We start from the raw sequence: 13239 nt of genomic DNA, 5'->3' as shown, positions 1-13239 counted from the left end.
AGCAGAAAGCAGTGGTTTGGCATAAGTCATAATACGCATATTTATATACATAAGATATTTACATGTGCATTTTTCACGTCAGTACATAATCAGTAATATTTACATGTGCAACCCGATTAGCATAGGTAATTAGAAAATTTGACACAGATTGTACCAAAGATAGGATTCCTGATCAGGAATTTGGTTGGCTCTGCACCAGCGTGGGCTGTACCATGTGTGACAAACAGGCAGCATATTTTGGATAATTATTATTTTATTGTGATTGGCTTTAATTACATTTTTGATTGATCACATCGGGAGTAATATGCTGAGGAGGCATTTTGTGACCTTCATCAGCATAACATGGATGGCCTTACCAACATTACTCAGTTAAGCAACTTGCAGTTGAAGTACAGTTAGCTTATGTTTTCCAGAAGCTTGTAATTAAAGTTCTGCCTCCACATAAGAAGTGTAATTGTGGGATTGAATTGAAAAATTAATCTTCCCAAGCCAGCATGGAGTTTGTGTATGATATGGCATTTATAACATGCCTGTGCACAAATGTTGCTAGGCGCTGCAAGATAAGGAAAGGAAACAAAGGGAAGACAAGACAAACAATCTTACTAGGCCTTGTGTCATTCAGATTGTACAAGTGCGACATGAGAAGTGCAGGAGGAAGGGAGAGGGGGAAGTGCAAGGGAGAGGGAAGGGGGAAAGTGCGATCAGGGCAGCAGGCTAAGATTAAGTGCAGCCAGGGCAGTGCAGCTCTGGGAAAGTGCAAGGAGGCAGGGGGGCTATAGCGGTTACAGTCAGAGTCCCTAAGTGTGCCCTAGGCCAGGAGGCAGCGCAAGGAGGACTGGGCATGGAGGAGCCTGGTACCCAGGGAGACTCTGAGGTTACCCAGCCACCAGTCAGCGCAGTAGACCGGTAAGTTAAAAGGAAGTGAGAGAGTGAAGGCAGAGGAGAAAAGGAAGAACTTGATCCGCTTCAGGAACTTCAGGGGGTCCGGCTCAAGTCTGAGAGGGGCAAGGAGGCCGTTCCAGAGGGAGGCACCTGCAGAGGAGAGAGATATGCCTCCCACTCTCTGCTTGGAGAAGCGTCTGACCTTCAGAAAGCTGAAGGTAGCTGAGCAAAGGGCTCTAGAAGGAAGGTATTTCGGTAGAGATGATGCAGAGAGTCTTGAACTTGCTCCTTGCAGCCACCGGGGCCAGTGGAGAGATTTCAGGGATGGAGAGATACAGTCCCTGGGCTGGAGGCCAAGGATAAGTCTTGAAGTCCTGCTCTGGATTCGCTGCAGGGAGCGAAGAGTAGAGTTAGGCAGATTGAGAAAGAGGCTGCTGCAGTAGTCCAGCCTGGAGAGAACCAGAGCTATGGAGACAGTGGGCTTCTGGGGGAAAGCGAGAAAAGGTAGAATACCTCCGAGGAGGTAAAGCTGGAAGTGGGCCTTCTTGGCAAGGTCCCTGACGTGCGGAGAGAAGGAGAGTGTGTAGTCGAAGATAAAACCTAGGTTTTTTGCCTCACAGGAAGGTGAGGGTAGAGGGCCCAAGGAGGGTGGCCAGAGTGAGGGAGGGAAAGTGGGAGCAGGGGTCCCAATGAGAAAGAGCTACGTCTTACTGGCATTAAGGCAGAGATCGTTGAAGGTGCATCAATCATGAATCGTGGATAGCCAGTCAGGAATGTGGAAGGGAGGAGAGGAGGCTGAGGGAAGCCTGAAAGAGAGCTGAGTGTCATCTGCATAACACTGACATCTAGAAGAGAAGGTGGAGATCAGGTGGGACAAAGGGGCCAGATAGACATTGAAAAGTGAGGGTGAGAGGATAGAGCCCTGAGGGACACCACATGTGGAGCGAGATGTGGTAGAGAGAAAGGACCCAAGTTGGACCTTGGAGCATCGGTCCAGGAGGAAGGAAGTCTGCCATGCATGGCCAGATCCGTGATGCCCAGGTCCTCGCAGAGACGATTGATCATGGAGGCATGATTGACCATGTCAAAAGCAGAGGTAAGGTCAAGGAGGATGAGGAAAGAGGGAGAGCTGGAGTCAACATTAGAGAGCAGATCTTCACGGGTGTTCAGGAGAGCAGTTTACGTGCCTCTGGCTGCTCTGAAGCCAGACTGATGATCATGGAGACAACCAACAGATTCAGTGCGTATTGTAAGATGGGAGATGGCCAGCTTTTCCAGAAGTTTGCCCAGGAGTGATAGAAAACAGACGATAGTTAGCCGGACAGGTAGGATCGGCAGAAGGCTTGTTTAGGACGGGGTGCACAAGGTAGTGCTTGAGGAGAGAGGGGAGAGATCCAGTGGCAAAAGAGTGATTGCAGAACTCAGCTAAGGCTGGAGCAAGGTTGGCAATGTTGTCCTTGATGGTTCTGAAAGTGCAGGGAAGCACTTGTTTGGACGACACTTTCATAGATCGCACTTGTCTAGACAAATCTTCAGGTGTTATCAGAGAGAAGGAGGAAAAAGGAAGAGGAGAGGGAGAGGTGGCCAAAGGGGGCCTGAGAGAGAGGTAGAGGGAGAGGAAGAGGAAAGCGAGGACAAGATGTCATGTGTTTTAGTGGTGAAATGAGAGGCCAGATCAGTACAGAGGGTATGTGAGGGTACAGGAGAGGTGAAGACTGCAATAGGATTGGCCAGCTGATTGCAGATTTGAAAGAGTTTGCAGTGTTGTTAGAGGCTGCAGACATGCAGGTTTGATTATAGATGCTCTTCTTGGAGATGACAGAGAGTCTGTATCACCTTTGGAGCAGGCGGCAGGCCAGTTTGTCAGAGAATGTGCCTGAAGCCCTCCTCTTCCTCTCAGCCACACTGCACTTTAATTTCAGGGCGGTGAGGTTGGAGTCATACCAAGAGTTGCAATTGGAGGTAGGCTTCAGACTGATTCTTATGACTGGGACAAGGATGTCCAAAGTGTTGGAGATAGCAAGATGCAGGTAAGAGAGCGCTGTGTCAGAGTGTGAGTCAGACGCAGGAGTAGGAGGAGCAGAGAATGTAGAGGCAAAGGCATTCACTGACGCTTCATGTGCCGAATGACCGAGAAAGAAGGTGTAAGTGCTTGGGTAGGCTTTGCCTGGGGGACATCAGGTTTCAGGTGGGAGGAGAGCAGAAAGTGGCCAGTCGAAGAGAGAGGAGTGGCGAGAGGAGTGGTGAGAGGGATAGAGACAGGGATGTCTGAAGAGATGAGAACAATAAAGGTTTGTCCAGCAAAGTGTGTCGGACCAGAGGGTACAATGGAAAAGGAGAGAGAAATGTTGCAGAAGAGCCAAGAGGTGGGATTAGAAGCATCCAGGTGGATGTTGTGGTCTCCGAGGAGGAGAAGTTGAGAGGTAGAGGCAAGGAGAGAAAAGGAGAGGTCAGCCCATTATGAGAGGAAGAATGTAGATGGTGGCCACCATCAGAGAGAGGCCAGGAGAGATAGAGAGCCTGCAGACCAGGCATTCAAAGGAAGAGAAGGCCTGGTTAGGAAAGACAGAAGCAGGGACCCACTCTGGAAAGAACAGGGCCACTCGACCTCCGGGCAAGTTGGTTCTGGGCTTGGAGAGGATCTTGTAGTCCTCAGGGAGGAGAGTGTTAAAACTTGTGACAGAGCGGGCAGTGAACCATGTCTCGTGAAAGCAAGGACATCCAGGTCAAGGTCTTCGAGGAGGTGGCAGGTGTGAGAGGAGTGTTTGACAGCAGAGCAAGAGTTGAGAGTAGCGACGTGGAGCAGGTTGCCACATTTGAAAGCCTTCCGGAGTGGGGAACAGAAGTGGAGTACACCCAGCGGAAGCGGTAGATGGGCCAGAGAGTGGTCAGAGGCAACAGATGGAGGTGGCATAGGGGCCAGAGAGGAGGAGGCGGGTGCCAGAGAGGCGGCGGGGGAGGAAGGAGGTGGCAGAGGGTCCAGACAGGTGGTAGAAGTAGTAGGAGAAGGGAGGAAGTTGATAAGACACAGGAGGTGCCTATCCAGAAGGAGAAGACTAGGCTGAGAGCCCTGAATCATGACAGTACCATTTAGATAAAGCAAAAACAAAGAGGTGATGGCTGGAAGGTTTCGAATAAATCGTAACCTCTGGCATTGCTCTGGGCAACCCTCCAGACTATTGTTCTTCGCCTGCCAAGCCATTACAGAAGGGAAAAGACCATATGCAAATCAGGCTTGGTGCCACCCCAAATGTGGCAGGCTAGCTGGAACTGCTAGGTCACATACCTTCTGCGCAAGACCACAAGCATCCCCAAACATGTTTAGGCCTTGTTGGGCCTCATCAGTGAGGAGTAGCTTGGGTCTCTAGGCCCAGCAGGCATGGGGCCCACGTCTGGGTATGCCTGTCACACTCGGGGTGACAAAGCAAAAACAAAGAGGTGAGGGCTGGAAGGTTTAGAATAAATCTTAACCTCTGGCATTGCTCTGGGCAACCCTCGAGACCATCATTCTTCACCTGAAATCCATTACAGAAGGGGAAAAACCATATGCAAATCAGGCTTGGTCACACCCCAAAAGGGGCAGTCCAGCCCACAATGCTAGGTCACATCCCTTCTGCACGAGACCACAAGCATACCCAAACATGTTTCAGCCTTGTTGGGCCTTATCAGTTAGGAGTAGCTTGGGTCTTAGGCACGGGACCCATGTCTGGGCATACCCGTCCCACTCGGGGTGACAAAGCAAAAACCAAGAGGTGATGTCTGGAAGGTTTAGAATAAATCTTAACCTTTGGCATTGCTCTGGGCAACCCTCCAGACCATCGTTCTTCACCTGCCAAACCATTACAGAAGGGGAAAGACCATATGCAAATCAGGCTTGGTCCCACCCCAAAAGGGGCAGGCCAGCCCGAACTGCTAGGTCACATCCTTCTGCAAGAGACCACAAGCATCCCCAAACATGTTTCAGCCTTTTTGGGCTTCATCAGTGAGGAGTTGCTTGGGTCTCTAGGCCCAGCAGGCACGGGAACCACGTCTGGGCATACCCGTCCCACTCGGGGTGACAAAGCAAAAACAAAGAGGTGATGGCTGGAAGGTTTAGAATAAATGTTAACCTCTGGCATTACTCTGGGCACCCCTCCAGACCATTGTTCTTCGCCTGCCAAACCATTACAGAAGGGAAAAGACCATTTGCAAATCAGGCTTGGTCCCACCCCAAAAGGGGCAGTCAGCCCGAACTGCTAGGTCATATCCCTTCTACACGAGACCACAAGCATCCCCAAACATGTTTTGTCCTTGTTGGGCTTCATCAGTAAGGAGTAGCTTGGGTCCCTAGGCCCAATAGGCACGGGTCCCACATCTGGGCATACCCGTCCCACACGGGTGACAAAGAAAAAACAAAGAGGTGATGGCTGGAAGGTTTAGAATGCATCTTAACCTCTGGTATTGCTCTGGGCAACCCTCCAGACCATTGTTCTTCACCTGCCAAGCCATTACAGAAGGGGAAAGACCTAGTTTTGCAAGGATAACAAAGTTTATATAATATAGAAAAATGCCAACAAAGAACTCTGCTGCCCGAGAGCACTCTGCCAAAAATTACACAGGCAGCACATTATAAAAGACATTTGTGTCATCAATGATGATGTTAGGTAGTTGCAGAGTTGCTGGTTGGTGGGGAGCATATAGGTGCGCCTGCTCCATAGGGGATGCCAGGCGCCTATTGATCGTTTTTCCCTCAGTCCATCTTGTGAGACGTGGGTCAGCTGGGCTCATCTCCGCGGTGAAGGTCAGTTTGAGAGAGAAAGGTAGACATTCCTAACTATCTAAGCTAAACAACAGGAACTGGTAATGTATACAGAATGACGTATACCTGATACATGCTAGGGGGTCCTTTAAGAAGAGGGGATAATATATCGGCATGCCGACCTCTACATTCAGGGCTTCATTGATAACGCACCTCCTGCACTCAGTATCTCTCCTGGGGGTTCGAATTATGCCTATCCTTCTGGTGCCTCATGACACGGACAGACGTGTTGTTATTTGGAAGAATATATCGCTAGAACAGGAGGCGGGTGGCATCATAAGAAAAGGGACAGAGAAGCCATATGGTCGGGGAAGAGCCAGGAGGCCCAAGAGTGGGGAGAAACTAGAAAAGCCCCAGCGTGAGGAGGCAGAAAGAGAAACACCCGGCAGAGGGGAGAATACAGAGAAACAGCATAGTGGTGGCACCTGAATATGACATGGGTAAATATCATGATCGAATCATGGTTTATTTCCGGCATGTTAAGTAAACAAATAGGAGCAAAGAAAAAAACTAACAAGGATGTTGTTCGAGGCTCTGATAAACCTGAACATCTTGAAAAATACAATGAGGTGTACAACAGGGGCGTTGCTAGGGGGGGCTAAAGGGGCTATAGCCCCTGATCTTTTGGTTGTAGCCCCGGATAGAATCTCAGGAGCTACAGCCAAAAGACTAGCTAGCCCCCAGTCCCAACAGTTCGGACATCAGCTTAGCCCTGGGTCTTTTCCAGACCTAGCAACTCCCCTGGCTGTACAATCTCTATTGCGCCAATCCAGTAGACTTTTTAGTGAAATAGAGTTGGTGAGTGCCAGAAATAAGGATTTTCACACCATTGATAACCATGAAGAAAGTTGTTTTATTCACAAGTGATCAGTACTCTCTACACGTGTTTCACCCTTTTTGATATCTAAAGGGATCCTCAGGAGAGTTTCATTTTTGTAAAGCAGGGCTGCATATTACTGTTAGTCAGGTGGTTGTCCTTTCCTTAACAAAAGATAAGGAAGGCACTTCAAGTTCCAGTTTTCAATATTCACTGGCCTTAATTTTAGAAGAATAAGGAAAAGAAACTATATTTTCTGCAAAAGGTGAGAGGGGTCCGATAAACCTGAACATCTGTTGTCCTGTGAGAAAAGCATAAAGGGCCCAGGGAATGAAAGCCCCCAAGCCCACTTACATTAAGCAATTTGTTTAGGAAATAATGCAGGCTATGATGTGCAGTATCAGACAGTTATAGCCTGCTGTTCCCTTTAATAGGCCCATAAAAATGTTCCCGGGAGGAAAAGAAAATACAATACATTACTGCTAGCTAATGGGAATTCATTTGGAAACTAAAAAGTTATTTGTGTGTTTTCATGGAGGACCTTCAAGAAAAAGGTATGTGACTCAGCCGAGGAAAATGTGGTGACCAAAAATGTAAGGTTGTGGTGAGAAAGGGGTTAGTGCAGCAAAGGGCGAGCCAGAGGAAAATGCCAGCGTGGGAGAATTTGCACACGACGTCACGCCAGAGGGAGGAAGAGGCCAACAGCTACTCGGACCAAGGTAGAACGAAGTATAACGCCCTAAAATGTGTGCAGTGTGTCTGACGGCCAAGGAGGGGGGTTGAGGAGGAGGAACGAGGTGTGAGACTGACGAGGGGAGAGCCGAGTGAGGGAAGTAATGCGAACGCCCTCAAATGGACACCGCTCCAGTGCGCTGGAGGCAATCATTTATTCTCCAGCGCAGAATATGGCTCTATAAAAGAAAACGCAACATGGAGGCACGTGCACAGACAGCGACCACAAAAGCAGCACCGCGCTGAAAGGTGAAACCGGAGCAGGCTTCACTCCAGCCTCCCCAGAAAGGTTGAGTTTCAGCCATCAGTCTCCGCTGCTCCATCACGGTCCTTGCCCCCTGTAAATGTTTCATAAAGGTTACTGCGTATCACTGATCCGCGGATTCCAGTTGCAGCCCCTCTCTCTGACATCAAAGCTGTTTCTTTGTGGGGAAACAAGTAGACCGTGGCACTTGGATGGGCTGTTATTTTTGCTAATCACATCCCTGCTGTGAGACAGAATTACATGTTTCCTGGCAGAATCCGCTTACAAATATGGCCTGATCATGTTACCTGTAAAATGCCTTATTACGCAAACAAAATCTAAATGTGCTTTACTCTGGACCTGCTGATATGCCATCGTGTCCCATCATGGACACTATCAGACCATGATGAAAGGCGTGACTTCAAAGATAGGAGAAGTGATCCCACCCGGGTTTCTTATCAGTGAGCTGGGGTGTTTCTGAAAGGATGCAGGCCATCAGGGTATCAACAGCTGTCTGGTGAAATAAATATTTCAGGTGAGCTAAGCATGCCTCGGCCTTTCAGCTGTTCACTTACACACAAAATGTGCATTTCACCCGACCTGATGGATGCACTTGATCAAGAGGGGCAATCATGTTTCGTGCTCAAAATAATATTTGCATCTGAGGCTGTGTAAACCTTTCGCAGTGTACGAGGATACTAGTTTGTAACCGACATCAATTAACCAGGCCACACAAGTGGGGAAAGAGCGCTATATAAATAACTAAATACAGTACAATACAATACTTCACCATGGCAACAATAATAGTAGAGGCCGACAAGCTTTTAAGAACGTGACCCAAAAATATCTGTAAATCACCCTATGCAAAATGTGGGTCAAACGTGACAATTCACAGGTCACTGTGTGTTCAAAAGTCCCAACCCGAACCCTCAGTGGGATCCGGGAGCCTGCCAAACACATGCATGTTTATTTGTTCTATTTGTAATGTGCTACATTGTGAGCAAGCCTCTTCAATGTGCGCGCTGGTGAGGCGGTATGGGGTCAAGGGAACGACGTTCCGGGAGTGCATTGTACCGATCTTGGCACACACAGCACACTGTAGTCTTCAGGTACATAGTACACTATGTGATAGATGCATTCCAGGCAGGAGGCCGCAAAGCATCACAATGACATCACATCGCACAGTCCGGGGCTGCAGAGAAATATGACTTGTGTCTGAACACTGTTGCGGGTGATTGGGCGGTTGTGGTCTGTGTTGGAATGTTTTGACAAATAAGCAGAATTTAGAGCCCCTTGTACATTGTTTGTAGTACTGCTGCTGTTTTAGACACACCAGGAGTTTATTCAACATATCTTGGGGCTTTGGGGGTCAAACATTTCCTTGTATCTTTTGGTGGTGCATCTTAGGCTTCTTAAAGGTGTGCGAGGTCTGAGCAACTCATTTACCCGATCTGTGCCTGTATTGTGCAGGGACTTATAGGTTAGAATTAGCATCTCTTGCAGCAGGGATCTTCTGTTCCATCTGGAAGGGTTCCAGAGCTCAGGGAAATGTGCTCTCATGTTTTCACTTGGAAGATGAATCTGTGGTCACAGTTCTAGACGAGCTGTGAGGTGGAGCTGTGCCTCGCTAAGCACAGTGAGCAAGGGGTCCACGTCTGGATTACCCTGGAAACTTAGGGTGAGAATCCAAAGTACCCAAAATTTGCATAAAAAGGTCCGGGATACCCTCTACCGGTACAAACACGGCACATTGACCTGTTCTTGGGTGGATGGCCCCAGGAGGGTCTCAACCACGTTTTAGCTCACTATGCTTTTCACAGAGGAGAAATGTCCATACACATGTCTCACCCTAAGTTACCAGGGGAATCCAGACTTGGACCCCTTGCTCACTTTTCTTAGAGAGGCACAGCTCCAGCTCACTGATTAGGCCCTCCTTGACATTTAGTATTAGGCATCTTTGGTAAAGCAAGCATGAAAAGTGTTATTATGATGCAAGACTGGAATTTCTGTTTGCAACCAGTCTAGCCATTTCTCACTGAGGCATGACATTATGTATTGGGCATCTTTGATAAAGCAAGCAGGATCTGTGGTATTATTCTTACTGTGGCATGACATTTTGTATCAGACATCTTTGGTAAAACAAGCACAAGTGCTATTATGTAGCTAAACTGGCATTCCAATGCAGCCATTCTAGTTATTTCTTATTTTGGTATGACATTTTGTATTGGACATCTTTGGTAAAGCAAGCATGATAAGTGTTATTACAAAGTAAGACTGGCATTTGTTATGCTACTAGTCTAGCCATTTCTTACTGGGGCACGACATTTCATATTGGGCACCTTTGGTCAAACAAGCATAAGTATTATTATGTAGCTAGACTGGCATTTCAATGCAGCCAGTTCAGTCATTTCACATTGTGGTATGGCATTTTATATTGGGCATCTTTGGTAAAGCAAGCATAAAAAGTGTTATTGTGAAGCAAGACGGGCAGTTTTGTTTGCAACCAGTATAGCCATTTCTTACTGAGGCATGACATTTTGTATTGGACATCTTTGATAAAGTAAGCAGGGTCAGTGGTATTATTCTTACTGTGGCATGACAATTTGTATCAGGCATCTTTGGTAAAACAAGCATAAGTGTTATTATGTAGCTAGACTGGCATTCCAATGCAGTCAGTCTAGTCATTTCTTATTTTGGTATGACATTTTGTATTGGACATCTTTGGTAAAGCAAGCATGATAAGTGTTCTTACGAAGCAAGACTGGAATTTGTTATGCTACTAGTGTAGCCATTTCTTACTGAGGCACAACATTTTGTATTGGGCACCTTTGGTAAAGCAAGCATAAGTGTTATTATGTAGCTCGGCGGGCATTTTAGTACAGCCCGTTTAGACATGTTTTCATACTTTGGTATGCGTTTTTAACGATAAAGCCAACTGGAGTATGTTCTTATGTGGGGATACTGCCATATATTGGATATGTTTTCTTATAATATGATTACTGGCATTATGCACAAAGCAAACATGAGTATGTTTTTATATGGGAATAATAGGTTATAATGTTGCAGTCAGCATGGAAATATATGGGCACAGCCAGTGTGAAAATGTTTCATGCTGGCACATATTGTGGGAAAAGCCATCATGATAATGTGTTGGAGAAATGTTCCTGTGCACTGTTGGTGACTTGCATCCATTGGATTGTTTTCATGAGTTAACCTACAAAACCCAAATGCAAACTGTTTGGCTTTTTACCCAATTTTTCTAAAAAAGGGTGCTCTAAAATGCACCATTTTGACCAATTATTTAAAAAGATTTATCGGGGGAAGAGCCCCCAAACCCCACTCCAGTGGTGTGGATCCCCTTGCTACGTTCGGTCGCCCAGCCATATCAAGGACAAATATTTATGCCCCTCCAGTTAACAAATTCACCAGTCGCCACTGATTAAGAAGGAAGATAATTTGTTGGAAATTATTCAGGAGGGTTATGGATTGGGTTTGAGACCCTCAGGGCTTTTGATTTCCTTGAATATATAGAGTTCTTGTATAGATTTGTTTGAGGACTCCATTATCCGAGTTTGGCAAGAAGACATTTTTGGTTGTGAAATAGTCTGCGAGTAGCATGCATGCTTATCTTCTTCCTTAAGGTTTGATGCCAGATTCTTTTCAATTTCCGGCCTGTACTCCTCAAGCTATCTAACTATCCATTGAACCATTTCCTGTTGAGTATTTTCTGAGGCTTTCTGGTGTTTTTTCTTAGCTGGGGTGTGACAGAGTTACCTGGGACCAATAAGGATGCCAAGACTAGCACTTGAGTTCAAAATCTTTATTTTGGGATTTTGTTTTACAAAAAATGACCAGAATGACTCTTTTTCTCGATGTAGTTCGGATTCTTCCTCCTGAGCAACCTCCACAATGTCACCCCCAGTTTGTATGTATGTACGTATATTATAATTGTAATTGATTATTTATAATGCGCTTAATACCCATAGGTTTCTAAGCGCGGACCCGGGGATCGAACCTGTGTTGCACCGCATAGTCTTGCTTCCAAGACGAGCGAGTTGCCACTGAGCTATCCTCCCGAGACTATATAATACATATTTCTAATGGTGTACATTTTCGTATGATCCATCCAGCTCTCCCAAGCAATTTACATGGCAATGTTGTGCTCTATGAGTAAGTATACAAATAAATCCACTGGCTTGAGATGGCATTGGGCCATTTGATTCAACCCCTTGGTGGTCCCCAGAACTAGACAGCTGACTTAATCGCACGGGTTAGCATATTCAGTGTTCTGGTGAACCTTTTATGGCGGTGGTCCAGGATAGCCTCACGGGGTTGGGGAGCAGGGGGTGTTATGTCCACCTAGAGAGGCATCGCAAAAGACATTTTCAAAGGTTTCGGGTGTTACATTGTTTAAGGTTCAGAAGAGTTTGATGATGATGAATTTCAAAAAGTATATCCTGGTCTCCAACCCAGGTCTCCCGATCGCTGATACCTATACCAGCTCTTCCTCCAGACAGGCCCTCACCGACATCCTCTTTGTCGTTCCTTCGCCAGACCTATTGACTCCACATCTTTCTCTCCCATTAATGGTGGCACCTGATGGGAGGCCCTCCTGGCCCCCTTCCATTTCTCTAAGATCATCATTCAAGTTTACCTAAATTCCACCGTCTTTCTCCAAGGGCCTCAGGCCAACCTCCTCCTCTTAGATAGATGCTTTGTGCCCCTTATCAACTTCCTTTCCTCTACTGCTGTCCTTTCTCTCCCTTCTCATGGCCCCTTGCCTCCTTCCTCTGCCACCTCTGTGGCGCACTCCTCCTCCTCCTTGTCTACCTTGCTCTCTCCTCTGCCTCGGGCTCCTCCTCTGACTTGTACCCCTCCTCAGAAGTCTTTCAAGGCTGGCAACCTTCTCCACATGGCCACTCTCAACTCTCGCTCAGCTGTCGAACACTCCTCTGACATCTACCACCTCCTGAAAGAACTTGACCCTGATGTTCTCGGTCTCACCGAGGCACGGTTTACGGCCAGCTCTGTTGTTAGTCTAACCAAATCCCTAATATCGTCTTGCCCACCCCCCCCCTCTTGGGCAACCATGCACCGGTCTTAGACAATCTTAGACAATCTCCTGGGGGGTGTGGATCACTATACCTCCCCTTGCATTTGTATCAAGAGGCCTTTGTGCACTGTGTTACTCCTATCTTACGCCTAACAACATACACCTATCTTACTTCTATGGACACAAATAACATAAGACACAAAGAAAACACATGAATCGATTCAATTATAACAATGGACTACATTTATTTATGCACAGCAAAGCATAATGCAGACAATGCTGAAACTCTAGCCAATATCGAATTTGCACCTTTTATGCTTCCGGTGCAAATCTACCATGCAGTAACTATAAGCCTTTCAGGTCTCTAATGCAAGCCTGTGATGCAAGCCTGTGATTCTAATGCAGTCTAATGCAAGCGTCTCTCCTTCATGCGGGATCAATCCGCACCAATCCACACCATACTTCACACTCACTCTCTTAAGACAATCCCTCTCTGATTTAACCCAAAGCTCTTTGTGTGAGTGTCTGGTCTAACCAATCAGTTTAAACCATGCTTCCCATTTGACATCTCTCTCTCCTCTCCAGCTCTGTCTTTGTCATTCAGCCAGTCATTCAGAGCCGGGCCTCGGTCTCTCTCTCTGCCAGAGTGATCTCATCAAGGCCTCATCAGGTTTTGCTGCACCAAGACACCTCTCCCTCATCGCATCTCGAAC

At 47.0% G+C, this 13239-nt stretch overlaps 1 protein-coding gene across 1 annotated transcript in view; it reads left to right on the top strand.

Annotated features, from left to right (window-relative positions):
- The window catches only part of CHRNA9 (cholinergic receptor nicotinic alpha 9 subunit), a 172678-nt gene that overhangs the window by 83361 nt on the left and 76078 nt on the right, over nucleotides 1-13239 (top strand). The window lies entirely within an intron of this gene.

This window comes from Ambystoma mexicanum, chromosome 6q (assembly GCF_040938575.1).
Source record: "Ambystoma mexicanum isolate Mex_15411 chromosome 6q, UKY_AmexF1_1, whole genome shotgun sequence".
Taxonomy (NCBI): Eukaryota; Metazoa; Chordata; class Amphibia; order Caudata; family Ambystomatidae; genus Ambystoma; species Ambystoma mexicanum.
Note: the sequence above shows the minus strand (reverse complement) of the source record. Positions and strands in the feature narration are given on the sequence as shown.